Source organism: Pongo abelii, chromosome 5, assembly GCF_028885655.2.
Source record: "Pongo abelii isolate AG06213 chromosome 5, NHGRI_mPonAbe1-v2.0_pri, whole genome shotgun sequence".
In the NCBI taxonomy this organism is placed as follows: Eukaryota; Metazoa; Chordata; class Mammalia; order Primates; family Hominidae; genus Pongo; species Pongo abelii.
In genome coordinates this window covers 92,355,547-92,376,832 of record NC_071990.2, presented here as the reverse complement: position 1 = coordinate 92,376,832, position 21,286 = coordinate 92,355,547, and the positions used below count along the sequence as shown (strand labels likewise).

The 21,286-nt window shown below is 36.0% G+C and overlaps 1 long non-coding RNA gene across 10 annotated transcripts in view; it reads left to right on the top strand.

The window, feature by feature from the left end:
* Positions 1-21,286, top strand: part of LOC129059995 (uncharacterized) — a 148,552-nt gene that overhangs the window by 60,276 nt on the left and 66,990 nt on the right. For 8 of the 10 annotated variants that reach the window (XR_010140266.1, XR_010140268.1, XR_010140267.1 and 5 more), the window contains 2 exons: positions 324-575; positions 13,489-13,596. This is a non-coding gene — a long non-coding RNA (uncharacterized LOC129059995). The remainder of the gene's footprint in view (positions 1-323; positions 576-13,488; positions 13,597-21,286) is intronic. The other 2 variants (XR_010140270.1, XR_010140269.1) reach the window with 2 other exon arrangements.

Here is a 21,286-nt window from a genome sequence, read left to right as displayed (position 1 = left end):
GAAAATATAATGTTTAAGTCTAAAAATTGGTTTTTAAGCTAAGCATAGGAGTGACATAATTTTTAACATAAATTATATATTTACATATAATTATTAATTTTCTTAATGTGATGATGAAGTAATGAGGTCTATAGGGCCTGAACATCTAAGTTGCAGTGTTCTTTTTAAACATATCTTTTGTCAAAGGAATATTGATCTTACAGATACATTTTATCACATTGAGCATTCTCATTTTGAGACTGTGTACAAGCTGAGAAAATTTTTTTTTTACATTATTAAGAAAATTATGAAACCCTAAATTGCAACATCTGTTTTTCTTCCAGGTATAATGAGAGAAAAGGGGTTACTTTCAAGATAGCACACAATTCCTTTTGGGAGAAAATTGAAAATAGAAGAATGTAATTTGGTGATATTTTTGGTGAGCAGATGAGCTCCTCTGAGTGGAGGTCCTAGTCTAGGGTGAGAAAAATATCAGTGAAACTATTCTGCATATGGAAAGAACAGCTATTTGGGAGTTGGAAGATGATGGAGTAGTCTTACCAACAGAAAGTGGAAGGAGTGTCAGACGGTGTTGAGTAAGTATTTGAGGTTGGTGATTCTGCTTTGCACAATGGAAACAGCTCTCTGTTTTTGTTTAGCCTTGCTTGGTGGGGGCAGTGTCAGGGTCCATCAAAGGCTTCAGGTTTGCCAGAGAATTCCCAGGCAGGGAAAGACATGGAAGTGTGGCCATCACAGCACTGATACACAGAGGAAAAGGTTGGAATCCACGGGATGAAAGTCTTGAAAAACTTTCCATGAGGGATCCTTGAGAAAATAAAATAGAGGAAGCACTCATCCATTCAACAAATAGTTATTAGCATCAATCATGTGCCAAATTATCTTTTACATCTGGAGAAACCACACTTCAGAAAAAAGGAAAAGAAAACCCCTTGTGTTTACAGAGCTTATGGTCTGGTTAAAAAAAAAAAAAAGCAACAACCAAGGTAACTGAATAAAATATGTTAGGTGATGATTAATGCTATGGGGGCAGGATGAGAGAGAAAGAAGGAGTGGAAAAGTGATAAACGAAGAGAGGCAGTAAATTTTACAGAGAGGCAGTAAATTTTACAGAGGGTGCCCAGGGAATGACTGAGATGGTAACTTCCAAGTGAAGGCACAGCCATTAGGATACCTCAGAAAAGAGCAAAAGAAGGGCAAAACAAAAGTCCTGAGGTAGAAGAATGGCTGATATACTTGAAGAATAGCAAAGAGGTTATACTGTCTGGAAGAGAGTAAGTGAGGGGTGGAATAGTAAGAAACGAAATCAGAGTGATAATGAGAGAGTTGCAACTTTTGTAGGACCTTGCCAAACAATGCTCTTTAATGTGCAGGAGAATCCTGGGCACCTTATTAAAATGTATATTTTGGTTCATTATGTCTTGGTTGGAGCCTGAGGTTCTGAATTTTACAAGCTCACAGGTGATGGACCATACTTTGAATAGTAAGATTGTAAAGCATAAAAAGGACTTTGTTGTTGAATGGAAAGCTATTAGACACTTCGAAGCAGAGGCTAGAGATGATCTGACTATGCATTTCAAAGATCATGCTGTCCATTCTTAATGATAGACTAAGATTGATGAAGATGTTATTGAAAAAAATTAGATGAGAGATGATGGTGACTTAGGGCAATGGAGTCAGAAGTGTTGGCTCTGGATATATTTTGAAACCAGAAATGACAGAATTTGCTAAAAGAACAAATTTGAGGAGTGAAAGAAATGGGAGAGTTTGAGAATACCTCTGTGTTTTTTGTCCTGAATCACTCAAAAGTAGAATTGGTCTTTGTTGAAATGGCAATGACTATTGAAGATGGAGAGAAGGGGATGAGGAACTCAGTTTTCACATGCTAGATTTGAATTCCTTATTAGATATTTCAGTGGAGATATAAGGGAGGCAGTTTGATACAGGAATCAGGGCAGAGATTATGATTGGCAATATAAAATAGGGAATCATTAGCATTAGCATAGTAGTCAACAGGATAACACTAAAAAAAGTCACCGAAAGAGTGCGTAGAGAAAGAAGAGAAAAGATGTCCAAAGATTGCAAGGACTGAGTCCACAAATGCTCCAATGCTTAGAGAATGAACAAAGGAAAAAATAGAGGAGGAGTCAGGGATGTTGAAGACAACCAGGATACTGTAGTACATGGTAGCCAAGGAAAGATGGTATATAAAAGAAGAAAGTGATCAACCAGGTTGAATACTGATGATAAATCAAGTAACATGTGTACTAAAAATGATTATTGGATTTAGCAAAGGAAAGATCATTAGTGACCTTGACAAGAGTAGTTTCCATGGAGTACTGGGCAAAAACCTGAATGATGTAATAAATTCAAGAGAAAATAAAAGTAACAACATTAATGAGAGCACAGTGTTGATACTTTCTGAGGTATTTGTGGCATGTGAGAATTAGTGTAGTATCTCAAAGGGAATAGAAGGGTCTGTTTTTCATTTCTGCTGTGACTTTTGCATTACAGATTTATTTTTAACGTACATAAACAGAGAGAGAGTAGTATAATGTATCCACGGGCACCCATTACCCAGTTTCGCATTTCTTCAATATTTTGACAACTTTGTTAAGACACAGATTTTAACTGTGGAAAAACAATAACAATGTTTATATGCTAGTGAGAAGACTGAGAAGAGAAGAAAAATTTGATAATGTAACAGAGATGGGGAAAATACTAGAGAGATTTCCTTAAGTGGACAAGAGCAGGTGGGGTCTAGGGAACTAGAGGAAGAGTCAGCCTTCCCTGGGAGCATGAACAGCAAAATAATTATTTTGCGGACACAATCCACGTGTAAGTTCTCCTCTGTGTGCTTGAATTTTCTAAATGAAAGACAGTAAAAAATCCAGCATCTGTGAATGAGAATGAGAGTAAAAGTGATGAAAACTCGAGAACAAGATATGATAGTGTCTTCTAGGAAAGTGAGAGAATGAATAGATGGGAAATACAGCATTACTACAGGCAACATTACGGACCCACTTATGTGATCCTTTAAAGTGAGGCCAGTTAGCATGAGAGTGTTGTTTTTTTTTTTTTTTTCCAGCCACATTCAGCTGTGGTTGGTGCAGGTTCAGAGTTGGTGGACAATTGGGTTAACTAAGAATGTAGTTCAAAAAAGCAAGCACAATAAAACAAAAAGGTGAGTGGTGTTGAGAACTAAGCAAGGGAGAGGTCATCATGAAGGACATAAAATCTAAGTTGAATAAAGAGAGATACAAGGGTCTGATGGAGGTGGGTTAGTGAGAGACAGGAATTTTTGCAATACCTTGATTGTGTGAAATATATATAGAAATTGAAACTCTCTGGCTTTGAAAAGAAGGCTATGAAATAACATGACAATAATTTTCAAAGGTCCTTATGATTTGCACTTTAAGATAGTAGAACCACAACCTCCTGTGGTTTTTTTCTGTATTTTATTTATTCCTGTCTTAAAATGACAAGAGAAAAAAAAACCACATCAACTCAAATGTTTGGGGGATTTTCTTTTTAATATTGTTCAATATTGTAAATTATAAAAAGATATTGATTTGCATAATAAACTCAGCATATTCAACCTTGTCAGCTGGTTTTCTGAGGTCCCTCTAGTAAGCTGACATCACTCAAAAAAAAAAAAAGGGAACAAAAACGGGATTTTTCTTCTTCACAAATACCCTAAGGGGCCTCTCCAGCTTTCTTGTTTTTTCAAAAAATACTTCTTCACAGTCTAATGTGATTAAAAAATAAAGCTCTAGAGTAAGACTTTCCTGAGCCTATAAAATTGCTTAGCTGCCGAAGTAGAGTTGTATCATGTTGAACAAGATTCTTAACAAATTTAATCTTCTTCCTAGATATAAAATATGGTTAAGCGTATCCAGGTCATAAGGTCATCGTCCATAGGCTAATTGTATACATTCAGTAAGAATCCAAATGAAGTCCACAGTACAGTGTCTGGCATATAGTGAGAGACCAATTTATGTGGTTTTGTTTTTCTTTATTTTGTTAATTTTCTGTCCTTGTTGGTGTTACAGTTGCTGAACTCTAATATGCCTAAGTACCCACCCCTGGCATGTCACTAACCTCGTTCAAGTATCCCTCCTGCCAGAAGATGATCTCTGGCCCATCAGTCAGATCTGGAAACCCTATTTCTGTGCTCCATTAGGATGACATATTCCCCCTCAGCCATTATTTTTATGTACTCATTACTCTTCTATGAGGATTAAATATTTTTGCTGGAAGAGATTACGCATGTTATCTTCTTTATATTGCCACCACTAGCAGAGAGCCGGCTCATATGTGCTTAATACATTTTGAATGGATACGTGTGAATGGAGTTTGAATTTAAGGTGAGAACATTTAATGGTATGCGCTATTATAGTTAAGGGACAGAAGTGCATTCATTTGACTAGGTGTTAATCATTGCTGCTAAATATCATTTGACTGTCCTTGAAATCTCTGGAGGTTTGTTGTTGTTTTTGTTTTTGCTTTGCCTCGTTTTGTTGTTTAAGCCTGTGGCAAAGGTTTCCTCTGAGGCCATGGCCAGGCCTGGGCTGGCCCTCTGGTCCATCTCAGCACTAACATACTAGCTTATATCAGCTCTTTATTTATTTATTATTTTATGACAGCCTACCACTATTCAGCTTTTTAACTTCTTGCTCTAAATCTTTCCAACTTGGATCACTCAAGCATCTCAGCACCACATTTTTAAAAATCATCAACATTTGCCTTCCTGTGGCAGTGTCTACCACCACAGAGCACAAGGATTGTTTTCAAACTCTGCTGCTTTTGCTTTAGGAATCCTAAGAGTTGCCCAGGAGGTTACCACTAGGAGAAACCATCAATTATAAGAGCTCCTCTTGCATCAATTATATGCATTGAAAATTTGAGGAAAACTTTTTTGAAGAAAGACCAATAGCTACAAGAATATTCGAAAAGCATTTCTTCACAGTATTTTCAATGCCAAGCAATATATACCTATATATTTAAAATGTTTATTAACATTTAAACATTTAAAACATTGGTATTAAAACACAAATAATGTATTTCACCTTCCACCCGCATTGTTCCTTAGAGCTACACATCTTCCAAATAGTTTAATTAATGTTTTTCATAATTGAAAACACAATTTTGAGATGTTTAGCAATGCATTTTTAAAATTTTTTTATTTGTCAATAATTTAAATTTAATTATATTTTTCCATGAGGAAGTACATAGATGTATATGTATACACACACACATATGAAGCACATAAGCAAACATATTTTACATACATAGTGAATACACAAGGGAGCTGCTAACTAAAAATGCGTTAGAGAGATTACAAACACGAAAGTTGAATTAAAAGTGTATTTTATTGATATTTTTAATCTTTTTGAGACAGTTATCACACACAAAACTTATGTGACAAAAGTAACTCTAGTTGTAGATTTAAAGGTTTTTTTAAAGCTAATTTGAAATCTCAGTAATTAAGTTATGCAGAAAACTTTACCATATTACATTTTAAAACAAGTTGAGACATAAGTCAAGGCAATTTATTACTCTAGATACAATCACGGACCCTTTCCTGTAGGTCATTCAGCCATCAAAATGGCATAACGAATTTATATGAAACTGAAGTAGTTAAAATTTTAGAATGTGGCCAATGGTTCCTATCTTATTTAACTACCCTGGAGCTTATAATGCTTTCGGCCTCTGCCTTCCTCTTGACATGTCTTTCTCCCTTTGTATTTTTGACATTCTCTCTCATAGTCTTCTTTCTGCTTCCCTGCCAAGTATGTTCAGTCTATTTTTCATGCTTCTCTTTTATGTATTCATAAAATGCTGAAATTCTTGAGTTTTTTCAATACACTTGATCATGCTTGGACATTTCCTTCATTTCCATGATTTAAACAACCACTATGTATATTTACAACTCATAAATTATTAATGTATTTCAAACCTAGCTATCTACATTTTATTTCAACTTGCCTAGATCACAGACGGAAATTTGCTCACCAAATTCTTTTTCCTTTCCTACTGGGCATCTAGCTAGACAAAATTTCCCAGTCTCTTCAAAGTCAGGTATGAATACAGCACTGATTTCTGACCAGTGGAATATGTTTTGACGTCATACGTGCCTCATTCAGGTTTGATCCATAAAAACTTCGTACCTATATAATCTTGGACTCTTTAAATATCTTAACATTATCTCCACCTACACTCTCTTTCTTCATCCACCAGCTACGTGGAAAATATTCTAAGGATACAGAGGAGGGTCAGAGACACAGTCTGGAAAGAGCCTTGGTGTTTGACTGACTGAATTGAACATAGACCCCCCCATACATACTCATCATTAGATTAGGATATTAATGAAATAGAAAATTTTATTGTGTTAAGCCACTAAAGTGGTTATTTGTTACAATAGTTAGCTTACCCTAATACAAAGCTCCAATTCACTGTGTCTGATGCTGAGCTATTTTTTGAAACTAGCTTCCCTTCCTATTTTCTCTCCTATTCAGATTTCTAAGAATGGCATAGAAGACATATTATCCTTACTAGAATCTTCATGGCTCATTATTCTCTCCCCACCACCCACTCCACTTTCATCATCTCACTAATATTTTAGTATTATTTACAGAGTTCTACGATCTCCCAGACCCCTGTGCCCTACTCATACAAGATGATCCTGATGCCTACAATACCTTCCACTGTTTATTACCCCCGCCCCAATGAAGCTGGGGAACTACTACTCAAACTCAAGTTTGACTCAGAAGTCATCACCTACGGGAAGCTGTAACTCCTAGCTAGGTGATATATCTCTGCTCTGTACTTCCATATTGTCCTGTGCTTGCTGCTATCATAGCAATTACCATCTTATATATGTTTGTCTTTATCTTAGACTTAGACTGAGCTTTTTGGATATAAGAATATATTTTAAATTTGTAGCTTTAGCAATAAACACAGGGCTTGATGCCTATATACATTCAGTAAGTGTATGCTGAAAAAATGATTGATACCATGATAATTGCAGCAGAGATAGGTCAATTTGGTTCAACAAACATGTGTTGCCATATACATAGTACTAGGTGCTTTAGATACTAAAAATAGATAACATGAACCTTGACCTTACAGTTTACATGTAATAGTCTAATATAGAAAAAATAGTACATTTCTATAAGACTAAATTTTAATTACAGTTTTGTTTACAGGTTAGAAGTCGTACCTGTGGATTTACATACCTTTGATAGCACTGGCTCTGGTGCTTAATAAGAACAATAAATTTCTCTAATGTTAAATCAATGTGGCACTAGTCTTACTGAATCTAACTTCAATATGTTTCTTAAGCCCAACCTGTTTTCACTATTCCCCCTGCTACTGCCTTTGTTCATACTCTACTCATTTCTTATTTACATTGTTTCCTGGTATTTCTAGCCTAGACTTCCCTTTAGGATTTCCTCAATGACTTGTTACCTGAACACCTGCATCTGAGTTCTCCTCTTGTACCAAACTCAATATGGCTTTGGACTCAACACTTTTTCTCCCTCATTCCCCTATGTCTGCCTTTCTCTTCTCCTTGCATTCCCACTTTTAGTAAATATCATCAATTACTGCTGATCCCACCAGCCAGAAACATGGGAACTTTGTCAATCTGTCCCTTAAATAGCTCTCAAATCTGTTTCCTGTTCTATATTCTTTTACCACTTGAGTTTAATTGTTGCAATTAAATTGTTGAGTTTAACTGATGCAGTAGTCAATAATATTTACTCACATAATTCACTTCTCTATAGCAATACACTACCTACAGTTTCTAAGAGTGATTTTTGTAATATTCAAATCTGACTGTACTCCACTATGAATTCTTTCCCCACAGAGTAAAGCCCCAGATCCTCAGCTCTGCATCTTCCAGATGTTCAGTGTCTCCTCATGCCATCCTCTCACTCTCCCGTATACTCTGTCTGTATCAATGGTTTGATTCTGACTGTGACAATGCTGACTGAATATGCAAGCACATTCTTATGTTTGTACAGCCTCTTCTGGTTATAATATCTTCTTTCTTTTAACTCTAACTCATCCTTCCAGAATCTTAAAGTATCATCAGTCCAAGATGGAACAGAATGGGACACCAAATAATGTTTCCTTTCACTTGAAGTCTTTTAGTAGTTGCTGAAAGATCATGCTACCTACAGTATGTCCTTGATTTCAACAATTGGCAGAACTTACTAAGCTCTCAATATACAGTAATAGTAATAATCATTATTAATAATGTATTAGTATTTACTAAGAAATTTTTATCTATATCCAGAATTCAGTTTTTAAACATCCAGCTGAGATTAACTGCAAAAAGTAAACAGGGCAGTTGGTATTTGAGGGCAATATAAATTGATTTAAAAAATGATGATTAAAATTCATATCCTCCATCTCCCTCAGCTTGGATGGATACAGGTAAAAGAAATTTTCCCCAGCATAGCCTACAAACATTGATCCTACTCAAAATTCCAGAAATAGATTTGTTCTGGGTCACAGAAGAGATAAGAAGCTGAAAAGGAGAAAATACCTTAGCAAGTAAACACTAACAGAATGAGGTCATCAGGGTCCTTCAATTATCCCAAGAGCTCTTGTGGAATCAGTTCATCTCAGAAAAGATGTATGGGCCCCCAGCAAGATAAAATATATAAAATATCCAGATACAGATCTTTGTAAATTTGGCAGGTAGATAGGTTGTAAAGGTTGTATATTCTTTAAAAATTATGTCATTGGTTAGTCTGTCTCAGTGTCTTGGTGACAGGAGGGAAGACAGTTTACTTTCCTATGTAAAGAAAAGAATGGAGCAGAGTGTATATTGAATATATCACGTTACTTTATAATCAAAGCATTTTTGTGCTGCTTATACTTTTATTCTTAATATCTATGTATCAAGGTGTTCATTGTTTATGCCAGTGCATGTATGTAATTTTCTCAACATTTTGTAACGTTAATACTCAATGATGCAATGACTATAGTCCTGAGAAAGCAGTGTATCAATGAAACCACTCTTTTACTTTGACTTCTGCCATAACATTAGTGATGCTTAATCTTGATCTCTAAGAGATTTTAATTAGAAGTGGTTCCCACATGTCACTTCTGGTTCTCAGTGGACTTGCTTCTAACTATGACTTTTATTACCATCTAAAAGCTAATTGTTTACAGCAATCATTTTTTATTATAAGTAATTAGCAGCAGCATCATTAGTGGCTCAATTCATGCCAAAGAAATAAAATAGCATTCTTTGTAAAGGAGAATCCACATTTCTTCAATATTGTACAAGTGCCTGTGGAGGCATCTTTAGATTAATTTTTTATGTATAAAATTTAGTGTAAGTATTATTATTATTTTATCTGTAGAATTTAATGTAATATTATTATTATTCAAACATGGCTTTAAGTTTAATTCTCGCATTCAGGTTGTTATGCCCAAAGCCCCTTCCATATAGAAACTTTATATCAGAGCGATTTTAATTATGATATCGAAAGTTGGTTTTGAGGTACCATCTTGTTTGCGTGCTCAGTATCCCTAAGTGTGGAATGTCTTAGGAATTTCAAATGTTTGGAAAAAACATTTGAAATGTTTGCCGTTTCATTCAGAATTTTCATCTACTCAGAAGCTGTATGGTCACCTCCTACCTGTACAGTAGCCTTCAAGAGCAGGCTGAAAGCTTTCCTGTCTACTTCCATGTCTCTCCTCTCTGTGACTGGATCCCTTGGAAAAGATTGTATCCAAATGGCAGATAAGTGAAGAGTTCCCTCTTCTGCCATCTCTGCTTGCACAATGGGTAACTTTGGAGAAAACTCTGGCAAGGAAGCCGTAGTGTTCCAAGATCCAAAAATGTTTTGTTTTCTGGCTCAGCAGAGGGCAAGGCCCCATTCTTTAGTCCAATGCCGGAAGTGCTTTCTACACCCATGTGACTCTGGCCTCTGCTGAGGGGGCTCCACCTCAGTGCCTCCCTTGTTTTTTTCTAGGAGGATGTAGAAAACTAAAGAGAAGATGTCTATTCGTTTTCCGCCTTCAAAAATTGGTAATCTGTCATATGTGACCCACTTATTCCTGAGCTGTTTCTCAGAGGTTTTCCAACTGAGAATATTTGTTTCCAACTGAGAAGGGAGCTGACTTATGTGGGGAAGTCTCAACAATGTAGTTTATTTCCTTTCCTTTTCCCTCTCACAGCAGTAGGGATGGCATTTTGTCTCATTTTCTTCCAGCCAATGAGTCAACAAATATTTCTTGAATAACTACGTTATGCATTGAGCAAATATAGGCTCTGGGAATAAAGTGAGAACAAGAGACCAAGTTTCTGCCCTCATAAATCTTCCAGTTTTAAAGCAAGTGAAAAAGCAAATTGGCTTAATCATCTCTCCTGACCACTGAACAGTGACCTCAGGTCTCTTAGATCAGTTCTGGTCTAGGAGGTTAGAGGAGAGGTAGGACATAGATGTTTTTAAACGTAATGATGGTGTTCTGTAGATATGGTTCTTGTATCAGAACACCTATCTAGACACTCTTAAAATAATTCCAGGCCATTTGTATTATCTGTAGCTGTATGCAAATCATATTGAAATATCAGGTCATGATCTTTCTTCTCCACTCCATTTCTCTCCTGTCAGTGAGGAGGTTTTGTGAAATAGATGAAAATATATACAGTGACACAAAAATACAAAGCTAAATATCTATCATAGAGAAATGCAAATTAACATAACCACCATATTATTTTCCTAGCAGGAGATCCTAGCTAATATGAAATTTTATGAGGCATCACAGCACCCATAAAGTACAGGAAATAAATAAGTGAATTCCTGAACAATGTGATATAAATTTGATGTTACCTTTAAATATGAAAAATAAGCCTGTGATATATATCCATTAGGATCTTAGATTTGTTTAACTTGTTATCACTAATGCCCTATTGAAATACAATTGAAAATTAATATATCTAGTAGTAAAAAAAAATGACCATTAAAGAAAGTTCACGCATGACATTTTTATAGACTTGTGGACTCTCTTGAATTCAGAATGTGGGACAGATGGTCATATGGTGAATTGTTCTCACTCACTAATGCTTACTGCTGCTTCACTGATTTTTGATCTTCAGATTGCTTCAGTCTCATTCAGAAAGTATGGTAAATGAAAATTTCCAATTGTCTTCGCAAAAGGTAAAATATCTTATTATGTCTATGATTTAAAAATTACATGAATTTTATAGGCCTAAATCAAATAAAAGCCTTACTAAATTCAAAGATCCTTCAATGGGAAATGTTGAATTTATCTTTAAGAGTGAAAATGATTTTTCTGAGCTTGCAATATGTTCAAATCCCTATTTTTGTGCTAAATATCTTTTGTATGTGTTCATTTATTTATTAAGTTCATATTCAATAAAGTCATTCATTTAATTATTCAGTTATTTATTTCATCGTTAACTCCAGATGTATTAGTTTGGGCTGCTATAACAAAATACAACAGACTGGGGGGCTTAAACAACAGACGTTTATTTTCTCACAGTTCTGGGGGCTACAAGTCCCAGACTGAAATGCAGATTCAGTTTCTGGAAAAGACTCTATTTCTGGCTTACAGATGGCCATCTTTTTGCTGTGTTCTCACATTACAGGGAGAGAGAGCTCTGATGTCTCATGTTCTTCTTATAAAGAAACCAATTATATCAGATTCGAGCCCTACTCATATGATCTCACTTAACCTTTATTGCCTCCTTATAAACCGTAACTCCAAGACAGCCACACTGGGGGCCAGGGTTTTAACATAAAAATTGTGGGGCATGGGGTGGGGGCAAACAATTCAGTCCATAACACTAGGTTACCCATTTTGTATCATTATAAAATAAAGCAAATGTTACTTTTGACATTTCATAAGACATAACAGTTTATTTTCCTTTCATTGTAAAAGACAATTAAAATGTATGTATTATACCTGCTGAGTGACAAAAGCATTATTGGTCCTGAATTGGCAAAATTTTGAACCTCAGTGGCAAACATAGGTTGTAAATATCACTTATAAACGTTTCGAAGCCAAGCAGTCAATAGTGTGCTATGAAGCCAAATGATATTAAGTTTTCATGTAACCTTTGGAAATTAAACTACTCTTTATTATCATTATTAAGTTTAGGTGCCGTTCACACTGGGTTCTTTATGCCTGGTACCAACAAATCAACTGTGGTGAGCATCCTAATCCAAAAATTCAAAATCCAAAATTCTCCAAATTCTGAAACTTTTTGAGCGCCAACATGATGCTCACAGGAAGTGTTCACTGAAACAGTTCAGATTTTGAATTTTCAGATTAGATATGCTCAACAGGTAAGTATAACTCATATATTCCAAAATCTGAAAAAAATCCAGAATTTGAAGTACTTTCAGTCCCCAAAATTTTGAGTCAGAGATAGGAATACTCTACCTGTATTTCATGACAGGCATAAGTTTTATTATGGAAATGCCAGTATTTAAGACAATACTTATGACAGTGGCATTGGTTAAATACCAGTCATCTATTTCTCTTGGGCACAGCTGATTGGGAGAGGGCTGTGTCCATGAAGGGGCTACCAGCAAATTCTCATACCAACACATGATGATAAACTAGACTAATTATTTCTTTTAGAAATTAGAGCTGTAGTTTATGAACAAGCTTACCAAGTTTAGAGGCATCAAAAAAATAAAGGCACAAGGACAAGCAGTGAATGCATATGTACGTGGTGGGTGGGAGAAGGGATAGCATATCTGTGTCAATGCAGATCCCAGAAACAGGATTTCAGCAATATCGCTTATAGGTGAGTGCAATAGATAATTTAACCTTATCTAGTGACAGGTCTGGCTTTTGCCCTCAGGTCCTACACGGTAATCTCTAATCCCTTGGGTGGATACAATGCCTCATAAAAATATCTTGGTTTACCTGGGGGCTTCTGCCATACTAGGCAACTTTACAATGTGATCTGTGGTATCAGCTAGACTTCCAGAGTGGCTGGAGACTGAGATCAGCCATGTGTCCAACCAACCATGTCAGTATTACATGATAGGATGTCAGTAAAAACTCTGGCTCAGGTGAGATTCACTGGTGGACAATATGCCATGTGTTTTATTACATTCTGTTGCTGGGAGAATTAATGCTGTCCATAACTGCATGGGGAGAGTACAACTGGAAGTTCCATGTTTGGAACTTTCCTGAAGTTGCCTTATATGTCTCTGCCTTTGGGTAATTTTAATCTGTATCCTTTCCCTGTAATGAAACGTAACTGTCAGTAGAAGAGCTTTCAGTGAGTTCTGTGAGTCCTCGTAGTGAATTATGGAAACTAAGGCGGTCTTGAGGACCTCCAAACTTATAGTTGGTGTCAAAAGTAACGATGGTCTCATGGAGTATTACGTAACAACACAGGAGGGGTAAGGAAAATAACCCATTTGACACACCTGCTAGGCATCTTGAGTAAGGCCTAATTATATGTCGTTGCATGCCCTTTTCCAGGTCTATGAGGCCGAGCCGTGTGTATTACTTCCTTCTGGGTTTTCACAATATCCCCAGAGTAGACTCTCCTACTTGAAGATATTTAAGGGAGCATAAGACAGCATCATGGTAAGCCCACCATTATAGTTGAAGAAGTAGAGTATATTTGCAATTTGTTTCATTTTTAAAATTCACACTTGCACATATGCTGTATGAAATTCAAGTATTTATAGGGGAGATTTGTTATGGTCTACGAACTCTGGTAAGAAAATATGAGATAAGGACAAGAAAACAAATGTGGATAGCTGTAAAACAACAACAATAAAAAATACTGCTGTGGAAATGTTGCTCTTTGGGTTTAGAGGAGAGCTAATCTAAGGTAGCTGGTAGGCTTTATGAGATGAGAAATGGCTTTTATTATAGACGTTCTTGTGTTTACCTTGCTGCTTCTGTGGTGCCTCCCTGTGCTCTGGACATTTCCTTTGACATGGATACTCTCACCAAAAAATGCCGGCCCTTGATTCATTTCCTTGGGACCCTGTTCCTTGTTTTCCAAGGTAATAGGTTGTTAATATGATAAATTTCCCTTGGCTGAGTTATTTTTGCTGTTGGCCTAATATAGAAGCACTCAGTGATAACATTTATATTTTTCAGGATCTTTTGTAATGTGTATTCAAAAATCAGTGGAACTGCTCTAATAGTAAGCTTTTAGGTAGACTGGTAGTGGGGGTCTTTGGCTTTGTTTTCCATTGTTTTGGAAAAGCACTAGGACACCTGTGTTTAATTCTGCCACTAACGAATTGTGAAACTTCAAAGGAGTGAACCCTCTTCTGTATACTTATCTGGGCCTACAGTATTAGACACAGGGAGACCCTGCCAATGACTGACAATGTTTGCTTTATGTAGGGTGACCATATATCTCAGTTTGTGTGAGTCAGTGACAATTTATACCTTGCCTCAACATAATTATTAATTAATTAATTATTAATAGTCCCTCTTCATTCTCAAAAGTGTTCCAGTTTAGATGATATCCAAGTAGAATTTGTGCCAAATGCCCAGTTGATAGGAAGCTTTCCCATTATTATTGTGCTAACAATCCCAGAGTGGTAAGCACAGGTGAAAGCTACTTGCTCAAGGAACTGTAGCTAAATCTCACCCCAGGTTAAAAGCCAAATCCTTCAGGGCCTGACTTAGGCAATACCTTCTCTAAATTATTACAGTGACTGAGTCAGTTTACTGAAAAGGTCTTAATATAAAAGTTCTGTGCCAAAAAAAGAATTAGAGATGGTTTTTAGGAAACCAATATAATAATTTTTCTTGATTATTTGTTCTTTTTTTACCCTCCACTGTTGCCCCTGCTAATACTGTAAATCAAAAGGGAGCAAAAGGTATCTAACTAATTATCTAGGTTTACATTTTCCTCATTTCATTGAAATCCTCCCTTTTTGAAAATCCCGTCCATCCAGGAGACTCTAGTGAGCATATTCATATTTCAAACAAATCTGCCTTTGTTAATCATCAAAAGGTATTTTCTTTAATAAGTGAAGCTCGGCAGGCCCTGCAGCTGTGTTGTTTATTTTATAGCAAGCACAAAGACAATTTATTTTTTCAAATACTATAATTAGATTAGTGTTCTCTTTACTGAGGCATCTGTAGGAAAATGAGAGTGTGTTTCTTTGAATGAATGAGCAGTCACATTTATTTTTATTAAACCTGAACTTGTCCTCTGAGATAGCTGAATTTAATTTTATGTTCAAATACAACATGTAATACTACAATTTTTTTCAGATAAAGCCACAGTCCCCCCAAAAAGAAGGTTGGACTAAATTGAATCTTCTGATTCCAATTTTATGAACTGCATTAAAATCTCTCTAGGGTGCAGGATTATGTTTGTGTTGAAAAATGACTACATTAAGATATGTATTTGCATACATAAACAAATATATTGGGATGGTTATCTATGACCTGTCATTGACATAGAGAATATTATAGAATATAATATTATTATGCCTTTGTTGTTACTCTACAGGTCTTTACTAAAAAGTTTTGGAATTGCTAATTATAAATCAAAAAGATTAATTTCCAAAATAGAGACTTTTTAATGTTTTGGATACCAGTTTGTCAACATTGTATCCTTTAAATGGTTCCTTAGGACTGTCTAGACAGTAATTAAATCACCCAGAAAATAAGTCATCACATATTGACAATCACTTTTCCTTTTCCCTTTTGCATAGCCAATAAGGAAAATATTTTCCTTTCTTTATGCCCATTTAATCTTAGCTAATGAAAGCAATTTAGTGTTGGTGCTACACCTTTAAGAATGGAAAACTATTCTTGTTCTATATTTTATAACAACAAAACTTAGTGGCTTAAAACAACAATTTGTTATTATCTTTCATGGAGTATGGGTTCACTGAGCTCAGCTGGGAGGTTCTCGCCTGGTGCCTCTCAATCAGTAACAGTGAAATGGTGTCTAGAACTGGAGTTATTTGAGGGCTAAACTGGGGTGGATATCCAAGTGAGCATTTTATTATACATAACTGACTTTTCAGCTGAAAAGTTTCAAACAGCTGGGAGCTGGCAAGTTTTCTCTCTCTCCCTCCTGCCCTCAGCCCTCCCTCTCCCCCATAGGCCTCTCCCCTTCCTTTTCTACATGGCCTGTCCAGCTTGGCTGATTTGAGCTTTCTCTCAGCATGTCAGCCTCAGAGTGATTGGGCTTCTTACTTGGCACTAGCTTCCCACAGAGCAAGTATTCTAAAAGACCAAGGCAAAATCTGCATGGCTTCTTATAACCTGACCTTAGAGGTCATTGAGTATCTCTTCTGCTGCTTTCTATTTGTTACACAGCATCATCCCAAAATCAGAGTTGGAAGGGACTGCCCAGGGGCATGAGTACTAGAAGGTATGGTTCATTGAGATGGGGGGAAGGTGGAATTTATTTTTAAAAGCTACTAAAAATTAAAACAAAACATGAATTTTAAATAAATTTAGTCGTAATAAGAAAATAAATGCCATCAACTCCTCAAACCCATAAACTCGCCCATACGTTGTTTTCAGAATCTTTATGAGTCTTACATTTATCTCCTCAAATAACTGTAGCCACTTTTGTTACTTATTTTTAATGTTACTGTTTTACTCTTTTAACTATAGTGCTGTAATAATATTCTTCTGTATATTTTTATAAAATAAAATTTTATTTTAAAAACATTATGAGTGAAACATGCATTTATCGGCTTGCTTAAGAATGTTACATTGCCTGTGATGAAATTATTTGTTAACTTTTGGGATATAATTTATCTGACTAATGAAGAAGTCTTATAGTCAATCATCCAAGCAGTAATATAACCTGCTACAATGAAAATAATTTTTAAAATATGTTTTATTATTATATTAAGAACTAACAAAGGAATGTATCGATTTTTCAGTAATAACAATGGTTTCTAGTATTTTGCTGTAATTTGCAGCTATAATGGTTAATATCTCTGAAAAGCATTGAGGTTAATTTATTTTTCAAACCATATTTTGGATATTTGAATACCTAATTTCTATTCACCGGATAATTTCTTATTCAATCTCTACCTCTCTTTATATTTAAAAGCATAAGAGACCTAAGGAAATACATTATTTTTGTATAATTTCTGAAGAATACAACGAAGATCTTTTACCCAGTGGAAAAAAATACAGAATCCACTGAATGAAAATGTATTGTTTTTAGAAAATGAACATGAAAGGCTACAGAACTACACAAAATTCTCAGTATTGTTTTCCTTGTTATTTTTCCTCTTCTGAAAAATTTTTCCTATTTGTTAATAAATCAGTGTATTTAAAATGCATGCAATCACCATTTCATTTTTAACTTCCTCCCAAAACAGTTTGAGCTGTAAACTCTGAAGATTTCCACTTAGATAAAAGGTTAGAGACAGTCCTAAAACCAACTGAAAAAAACAACACAGAATGTTACAATCTGTATTTTTCCACAACTAAATTGATCAAAAAACTGTTGCAATTGAGAGCTATTGTTTTAATAGAGGGGTTATGTCCCAGACAAGCTTTATCTAGGGTATTCTTTGGAATTTAGGTGTAGAAAAATTATTGGCAACCTTTTAGATATAGGCCATAAATTTAAAAATAGACTTTAATAAAATACCAGGCACAAAAGGAAATAAAAAGAGAGGTAGATAAGCAGAAAAAAAGAACTCTTAAAATATTAAAAAATAAAAGAAGAGGAAGCCAGAATATGAATTCTAAAAGGAGACTAACTGTTAGAGGCAGCTATAGAGAAGTGTTTTTAATGAAGTCTATGAGGTAGAATGAATAAAGAAATTCTTTTTAGGAACTTCTGATAAAAGAAAAAGAAAAAAAGAAAATTCTTACAATCCAATGTAACATACAAAAAAAGTATTGCAGAAAAATGAAATCATAATTTACAAGCCAATTTTTATCTTTAAGAGAAGCACAGTATTCTAGAAAAATAATCTATCAAGCAAGATTGAGTATTATTCCTTTTCTTTGTATTCTATTCTTCTGTATTTCAATATCTTGTTGGCTTGTTTTGAGAGCTCATTTTTTCTGTCATCCTAAAAGAGGCCAAAGACCAGAATGCAGTGCAGTAAGAAAAGGCGTTTATTGGGGTCTTAGGAATTGCAATTCAGGAGTCACAGATTCATGTAGAAACCAAATTATATTCCAACAAAGAGGAGGGAAATGGAATTTTTAGGAGTAAATCAAAAGGAAGCTGAAGATGATTACACAAGTTGTTTGGAAAAATTATTTGTGGAGGCAGCTGTCTTAGTACATAAGTCCATAGTTCATTGGTTATTGCTGTTTAGGAGTTGTGGCACTGGTGAAATTTAGCCGTTTTCCAGGATGTTGTGGTAGTTACAGTTTAACCCAGTTCAAAGGCGCAAGGAAATCAAGGTAAAATTTTTTTTAACCTGAGGGCAGTCCTTCTTAGAATGGCTTCCTGACTCTTATTTACAGCTCTGAATCAGAGTGCTGCCATTTTGTATATCACATTTCACACTCTTGACTAAAGATGTTTTATTGTTTAAAATAAAACCCCAATCTATTTGTGGATACATGTGTGAGATGGACTTCTATGTAATAAACATATTATCTCTTTGTTTTCCCTTCCTAGATTATTTTATATCACCTATGCCCTGAACTTTCTCTGCGAGGAATAGCATTATCTTCTACCTTTTAGCATATTTGTTATATTTTTCTATTAGAATGATTAATTTTTTGACAGATTTTATTTTAAGCTGAGACCTACATGGCAAAATGCAGTGGTAGGAACGGGCAGGATGGAGATGATGGTGGTGGTATTGGTATTGTAGAAAGACTTGATATAAAGTAAAATATATATAAATGAAACTTAATATAGAAGAAGATTTAGGAATTTATTTTTAATAAAGGAAATAGAGTATTTTCAATGTTGTGCCTCATAATTAGAAATGATAATAAGTGCCGTTTATTCTAGTTCAACTAGAAGAACTTACGTGGAATGCCGTATTTTTCCAGATAGTAAACACAAAAAATTATGCCTTTTATTTCAGTTTGAAATTGTTTGTGTTGGGCCTGACTTATTTGTGATTCATCTCATTCATTGTTAAAGATTCTGAGCTACCCCTGCCCTGTGGACTTGCTGCTTTTTCCTTAGCCCACTGTCTGAAGCTGTGCCTAGGACATCCTTAAAATGTGTCTTTCTCTAATTGTTCTACTGTAACTCAGGACACAAAAGCTGTACAGGGTTCCTGATGTTATTTATTCTCTTCACTACCCCTCCCTGTAAAATGTGTTACTACCAGGTGCATTAATTTAAATTGGTGGCTTTTCATTCTCAAGCTCCTTGCCTGTGATCTTGTCTTGCTCAGGAGTAATCCGGAATAAACTACTCAGGAACTTTACTGTGTCCATTCTGATATTGCTCTTATCTTTCGCAAAAGGTTGAAAAGGTCTTAATCTCTGGAGAAAATATTCAATAATATTTTCCAGCTTGAATATAATCTTATGAGACTACTTTTTTATATGCAGTTCATCATTGACTTAAACATTGTTATGTGGCCTATATGATATTGATGATCCTGACCCTGTGTATGTGATATAATTTGGATATCTGTCCCTGCCCAAATCCCATACTGAATTTTAATCTGTAATGTAGGAGGTGGGGCCTGGTGGGAGATGACTGAATCATGAGGGTGGATTTCTCACGAATGGTTTAGCACCATCCCCTTAGTCCTGTTCTCATGATAATGAGTGAGATCTCCTGGGATCTGGTTTTTTAAAACTATATGGCACCTCTTGCTTCTGCTTTTGCCATGTGACATGACTGCTCTCTATTCACCTTTGCCATGCTTATAAGCTTCCTGAGGGCTTCTCAGGAACAGAATGTCACTATGCTCTCTGTATAGCCTGCAGAACCATGTGCCAATTAAACCTCTTTTCTTTATAAGTTACCCAGTCATGGGGTATTTCTTTATAGCAATGTGAGAATGGCCTAATACAGATAATTGGTACCGGAAGTGAGGTATTGCTTTAAAGCCACCTGATGATGTGGAAGCAGCTTTGGAACTGGGTAACAGGCAGAGATTGAAAGAATGTGGAGGGCTCAGAATAAGATGAGGAAAAGACCTCTTCGAGACTTGTTAAATGGTTGACCAAAATGCTAATAGTTATTGATATGGACAATGAAGTCCCAGCTGATGAGGTCACAGATGAACATGATAAACTTATTGGGAATTGGAGTAAAGTTCACTTTTGTTATGCCTTAGCAAAGAATCTGGTTGCATTATGTCCATGCCCTAGGGGTCTGTAGAGGTTTGAATGGAGAATGATTATCTAGGATATCTGGTAGAAGAAATTTCTCAGCAGAAAAATGTTGAAGATATGTCCTAGATGCTTCTAACAACCTATGCTTAGATGTGGGAGCAAAGGAATGACTTGAAGTTGAAACTTATATTTAAAAGGAAGAAGAGCTTAAAAGTTTAGAAAATTTGCAGCCTGGCCATTTGGAAGAGAAATAAAAAGCATTTTTGGGAGAAGAATTCAAATGGGCTGCTGAACAACCACTTGCTAGAGTAATTTGCCTAACTACAAAAGAAGCAAATGCTGAAAGCCAAGCCAATGAGAAAAAGATCTTGAAAGCATTTCAGAGACTTTTGCAGCAGGCCCTCCCATTACAAGACCAGATGTTTAGCAGGGAAGAGTGGTCATGGGCCATATCCAGGACCCCACTGCCTGGTACAGCATCAAGAAGCTGCTCCCTGCATCCCAGCCACTCAGGCTCTAGCTTTCACTCAAAGGCGCCCAGGTAAAGCTTAAGCCACAGCTCACAAGGATGCAAGCCATAAGTCTTAGTGACTTCCATGTGATGTTGAGCCTGTGGGTGCACAGGGTGCAAGAGTTGAAGCTTAGGAGCCTCCACCTAGATTTCAGAGGATATATGGAAAAGCCTGGTGCCAAGGTGGAGAACTGCTGTGGGAGTGGAGCCCTTACGGAGAACTCTACTAGGACAGTGCAGAGGGCAAATGTGGGGCTAAAGTCCCCCACAGAGTCCTCACTGGGGCACTGACTAGCAGAGCTGCGGGAAGAGGGACACTGTCCTCCAGACCCAAGAATGGTTAGATCTACCAGCAGCTTGTATCTTGCAGCTAGAAAAGCCACAGAGACTTAACTGCAGCCTCAGGGCTATACCCTGCAAAGCCACAAAGGCAGAGCTGCTAATGCCTTGGGAGCCTACTGCTTGCACCAGTGTACCCTGGATGTGGGATATAGAGTCAAAAAAGATTATTTTGGAGCTTTAAGATCTAATGACAGTCCT